General features: G+C 46.2%; 1 non-coding gene across 1 annotated transcript; it reads left to right on the top strand.

Annotated features, from left to right (window-relative positions):
• Positions 1-470: 470 nt before the first annotated feature.
• TRNAK-UUU (transfer RNA lysine (anticodon UUU)) lies at positions 471-543 on the top strand. The gene has a single exon. It is a non-coding gene; the product is annotated as a tRNA-Lys (tRNA).
• The last annotated feature ends 5,729 nt before the right edge of the window (positions 544-6,272 follow it).

Raw genomic sequence — 6,272 nt, forward strand, 5'->3', positions numbered from 1 at the left:
GCATAATCCAGTTACATTATATTCACACTCATTAGCATATTTTCATAAAATCCTATGGAGTGCAATGTCACAGCAGTGAAAGGGTTTTACTGCGGCACCTGGGAACAGGTGAGTTTCATGTTGAGGCTGTGGTATGAGTTCCTCAAGGTTTCTCATAAGCACACAGGGACCTTAGCAGGAGCTTTTGATACAGGAATGGCCCAGACACGATAACGTGATGGGGATTGCATTTTCCTTTTTTATTTTTGTATTTCCAATGACATATCTGTTTGCGATTTTGTTTTGCTTTGTATAACTATGTTTTCTCCTGGATTTAACTAAAAAAGAATAAGGCCTCAGGGCGCCGGATGGAGGAGCAGGCTGGGGCTAGAACTGCTAAGCGAGTGAGAGTAGGTTTTCTGTACAGTTTCCTGCCTTCATTTTCATGACTAGTTTCTCTTCTGCACTAAATTTGTTTCATTCATATGTGAGCCTGGCTAGCTCAGTTGGTAGAGCATCAGACTTTTAATCTGACGGTCCAGGGTTCATGTCCCTGGACAGATGAAAAGGGAACATTTCCTCTCAAAATGACAGCAGGCATTGCTCCTGGATGTTATTTGACATCTCCTTTTTCCCCCAGGACTTGGCCTTTCCTAGGAAGGGCCATGTACTGCCTGGGACTGAAGGGGCAACTTCCTCACATGCCCACTGGCCTCTCAGTCTGGATTAAGAAAGGCCTCTGGGAGCTGCAGCAAACTGCTTCATGACAACTTGATGAGTAAATGCAGGGCTGCCCTCACAGGGTCGTCCACACCAGAACTCAGCAGAGGTCTGGGGGTTCCCTATTGGTCCCATGGTGCACTCAGGACTTTGAATCCTGCAATCTGAGTTGAAGTCTTGATGGGATCTTAGGACAATTCCTGTGCCACAAACCCTGCTGTGTCTTCCAAGGCTTTATCTTGCTTTCTCAAAGGCCATGAAAGCCTGTCTTTTTCCAACTAGCTGTTGTGACTTGAGCACAAGAGGTGGTGTTTGATCCAGAAGCCTGACCGTGCCTGGAGTCCTGTAGGTAGGGATGCGAGCTGCATTTCCTCTGAGTCCTGAAGCTGGGCTGCAGCCTAGCCTAGGAGGCAGCCCTATTGGTTGACCTACTGGCCCAAAGTCACTTGGGTGGTGTTGGTGTTCCCCAGGAATGCTGAAGGGCCTAAGGGAGGGAGGGTCAATACTCCCCCTATCAGTCAGAGCGGAAGAGGAGGGCTGCAAGAGTGGGCAGGTTGATGGCTGGGTCTTCTAGCGTTCGGTTAGGGACATGGTGGGGAACGCGAACTGGGAGAAATGGTTGCAGGCCTGTGAGGAATGGTTTGGCCGGTGGCATAACTGGACCTTGTCATTACCTACCAGGTTGTGATGCTCAAGACCCATCTGTGGGGAATTTCCTCAGCCATGTGTTTCCCCTGCTCCACGAGTGCTGCTGAGACCGAACACGATGGCCTTCCACCTCTGATGGGGCAATAGGACGTCTCTACCTAGTCAGGAGAAGTGCGGCTTTTCTGCCGTATTAGAAGGGGGGTTGGGCCTGGTGGACTTTGAAGCCTTGTACGGCTCTACTTTTTTGTGTTTCAATTTTCAGTGGTGGCTGAGCTGGAAGTCAGGTTAGGTCCGAGGGGAATGGTGGGGCAACCGCAAAGAACTCAACTGACTCTTTCGATATGGCCGTATTTTTTTTTACTCCACCAGATGCAGCACTGGGTATGGGATGGCTGATGGTGGCAGAAGGGGGAGGAGTAGACTCATAGACTCATAGACTTTAAGGTCAGAAGGGACAATTATGATCATCTACTCTGACCTCCTGCACAGAGCAGGCCACAGAATCTCACCCATCCACTTCTACAACAAACCTCTAACCTATGTCTGAGTTATTGAAGTCCTCAAATTGTGGTTTGAAGACCTCAAGCTGCAGAGAATCCTCCAGCAAGTGACCCATGCCCCATGCTGCAGAAGAAGGCGAAAAACCTCCAGGGCCTCTGCCAATCTGCCCCGGAGGAAAATTCCTTCCCAACCCCAAATATGGTGATCAGCTAAACCTTGAGCATATGGGCAAGACTCACCAGCCAGCACCCAGAAAAGAATTCTCTATAGTAACTCAGATCCCAACCCATCTAACATCCCATCACAGACCACTGGGCATACTTACCTGCTGATTAGGAGGTTAGGAAGTCCCCCCCCAGTGTTCTTCTATTCCCACCTCACACCCTACAGGATTTTCCATGGGTGGGTAGGTGGAAGGTGCTTGCAGGATGGCTTCATCCGCAAGAGTGGCTGCCCTCACAGCAGCGGCGGCTACAGCAGCAAGGCCCCCCTCCTTTGGCTCAATCTGAACAGAGGTCAATGTACCATGGATGTGATAGGCCAATTTTAGGGAGCTTCCTCTGAACTTGAGGAACTGTCCCCAGAACTTACTGACAGACGCTTTAAAGTATTTGCAAATGTGCACAGCCGGCATGTGCAGAGCAAAGGCTGCCCAGGGGCACTGTGTCAGGCTCTTGCACTGCTTGAGACAATGGACCATCTTCAGCCACCAGGTAACCCAGGATCTAAGGCAGGAATGGGGTGAGGAAGCAAGTCAAGCTGAGCAAGGCAGGCAAAAATTCATCTCACCTTCGTGGGCGCTCGCAATGATGCCCTTTTTGTGTGCCAGGGCTGACAAAAACATCCCAGACAGAGAAGCAGCAGGCCCAAAAAGTGCCCTTAGGGTGCTGACTTAGCTCAGTTGGGAGAGTGTTAGATTGACAATGTAGAGGTCCCTGGTTCACTCCCATGCTTTGGCATGCTCTTTGTGCGCAGCAGTGGGCTTTTTTCTGGAAGCACAGCAGTGCCTTTACCCACCAGGAGTCCCTCATTTCAGGCTCCCAAGCAAGAAAAGACAGCATGGACTTGTGCACCAAGTTGGCCCACCTGACCTTTCTTTCTTCTCTTGCTCTTTGTCAGCAAGGGGAAGAAAAAGAAGCTCTCCTTCAAGCTGGAGTCAGAAGGGCGACGTCAGGATGACTTCCTGAGTGCCAGCTCCAGTCCTTTGCTCTACCAGCTGACCTATCGAAAGGCTGCTATCTCTCTCTCCAGGTTCGCCCATCGGTGCGTTCAGAATGGAGAGGGGTAACCAGTGATGTTCCCCAATGGTCAGTCCGAGGACCAATCCTATTCAACTTATTCATAAATGATCTGGAGAAAGGGGTAAACAGTGAGATGGCAAAGTTTGCAGATGATACTAAACTGCTCAAGTTAGTTAAGACCAAAGCAGACTGTAAAGAACTTCAGAGAGGTCTCACAAAACTGTGATTGGGCAACAAAATGGCAAATGAAATTTAATGTGGATAAATGTAAAGTAATGCACATTGGAAAAAATAACCCCAACTATACAAACAATATGATGGGGGCTAATTTAGCTACAACTAATCAGGAAAGAGATCTTGGAGTCATCATGGATAGTTCTTTGAAGACGACCACACAGTGTGCAGCAGCAGTCAAAAAAGCAAACAGGATGTTAGGAATCATTAAAAAAAGGAGACTAAGAGAATATCTTACTGCCTTTATATAAATCCATGGTGTTATAAACAGATAGCTAAGGGTTAATGTCTCTTTCACCTGAAGCACCTGACCAGAGGACCAATCAGGAAACCGGATTTTTTCAACTTTGGGTGGAGGGAATTTTGTGTCTGAGGTCTTTGTCTGTCTGCCTGCTTTCTCTGAGCTTTGGAGAAGTAGTTTCTGCTTTCTAATCTTCTGTTTCTAAGTGTAAGGACAAAGAGATCAGATAGTAAGTTATATGGTTTCTTTTCTTTGGTATTTGCATGAATATAAGTGCTGGAGTGCTTTGATTTGTATTCTTTTTGAATAAGGCTGTTTATTCATATTTCTTTTAAGCAATTAACCCTGTATTTGTCACCTTAATACAGAGAGACCATTTGTATGTATTTTTCTTTCTTTTTTATATAAAGCTTTCTTTTTAAAACCTGTTAAAGTTTCTTTACTGGGAAATTTCAGGGAAATTGAGTCTGTACTCACCAGGGAATTGATGGGAAGAAGAAATCAGGGGGAGATCTGTGTGTGTTGAATTTGCTAGCCTGATTTTGCATTCCCTCTGGGTGAAGAGGAAAGTGCTTTTGTTTCCAGGACTGGGAACGGAGAGGGGGAGTCACTCTATTTGGATTCACAGAGCTTGTGTCTGTGTATCTCTCCAGGAGCACCTGGAGGGGGGAAGGGAGAAAGGATTATTTCCCTTTGTTGTGAGACTCAAGGGATTTTGGTCTTGGGGTCCCCAGGGAAGGTTTTTCAGGGGGACCAGAGTGCCCCAAAACACTCTAATTTTTTGGGTGGTGGCAGCAAGTACCAGGTCCAAGCTGGTAACTAAGCTTGGAGGTTTTCATGCTAACCCCCATATTTTGGACACTAAGGTCCAAATCTGGGACTGAAGGTATAATACATGGTACATCCACATCTTGAATACTGCGTACAGATATGGTCTCCTTATTTCAAAAAAGATATCCTGGCATTAGAAAAGGTTCAGAGAAGGGCAACTAAAATGATTAGGGGTTAGGAATGGGTCCCATCTGAGGAGAGATTAAAGAGACTAGAACTTTTCAGCTTGGAAAAGAGAAGACTAAGAGGGGATATGATAAAGGTATATAAAATCATGAGTGGTGTGGAGAAAGTGAATAAGGAAAAGTTATTTACTTGATCCCATAATATAAGACCTAGGGGCCACCAAATGAAATTAATAGACAGCAGGTTTAAAACAAATACAAGGAAATTCTTCTTCACACAGACAGAGTTAACATGTGGAACTCCTTGCCTGAGGGGGTTGTGAAGGCTAGGACTATAACAGGGTTTCAAAGAGAACTAGATAAATTAATAGGTTTCAGAATGGAAGCCATGTTAGTCTGCATCAGCAAAAAGAACAAGGAGTACTTGTGGCACCTTAGAGACTAACAATTTATTTGAGAAACAACTCTGTCATCATAACAAAAAAGGCTGGTAAAGGAGGTGCTGTCGTCATCATGACTAGGTAGATGTATGAACGAGAGGCTGCTAGGCAGCTCTCTAACACCACATTCTACAAGCCATTATCCTCTGATCCCACTGAGAGTTACCAAAAGAAATGACACCATCTGCTCAGGAAACTCCCTGGAAAAGCACAAGAACAAATCTGCACAGAAATACCCCTAGAACTCCAACCAGGGGTATTCTATTGTCTACACAAGATTCATAAACCTGGAAATCCTGGATGCCCCATCATCTCAGGATTGACACCCTGACAGCAGGATTGTTTGGCTATGTAGACTCCCTCCTCAGGCCCTACGCTACCAGCACTCCTAGCTATCTTTGAGACACCACTGACTTCCTGAAGAAACTACAGTCCATTGGTGGTCTTCCAGAAAACACCATCTTGGCCACTATAGAGATTAAAGCCCTCTGCACCAACAAAGATGGATTACAAGCCGTCAGGAACAGTATTCCCAATAATGTCACAGCAAACTTGGTGGCTGAACTTTGTGACTTTGTCCTCACCCACAACAATTTCACATTTGGGGACAATGTATACCTTCAAGTCAGTGGCACTGCTATGGGTACTCACATGGCCCCACAGTATGCCAACATTTTAATGACTGACTTAGAACAACACTTCCTCAGCTCTCGTCCCCTTACAACCCTACTCTACTTGCGCTACACTGATGACATCTTCATCATCTGGACCCATGGAAAAGAAGCTCTTGAGGAATTCCACCATGATTTCAACAATTTCCATCCCACCATCAACCTCAGCCTGGACCAGTCCACACAAGAGAGCCACTTCCTGGACACTACAGTGCTAATAAGGTCACATAAACACCACCCTATACTGGAAACCTACTGACTGCTATACTTACCTACATGCCTCCAGCTTCCATCCAGACCACAGCACACGATCCATTGTCTACAGCCAAGCTGTAAGATAGAAATGCATTTGCTCCAACCCCTCAGACAGAGGCAAACACATACAAGATCTCTATCAAGTGTTCTTGCAACTACAATACCCACCTGCTGAAGTGAAGAAACAGACTGACAGAGCCAGAAGAGTACCCAGAAATCACTACTACAGGATAGACCCAACAGAGAAAGTAACAGAATTCCACTAGCCATTACCTTCAGCCCCCAACTAAAACCTCTCTCGCGCATCATCAAGGATCTACAACCTATCCTGAAGGGTGATCCCTCACTCTCACAGATCTTGGGAGACAGACCAGTCCTTGCTTACA

Source organism: Gopherus flavomarginatus, chromosome 3 (assembly GCF_025201925.1).
Source record: "Gopherus flavomarginatus isolate rGopFla2 chromosome 3, rGopFla2.mat.asm, whole genome shotgun sequence".
NCBI classification, from domain to species: domain Eukaryota; kingdom Metazoa; phylum Chordata; order Testudines; family Testudinidae; genus Gopherus; species Gopherus flavomarginatus.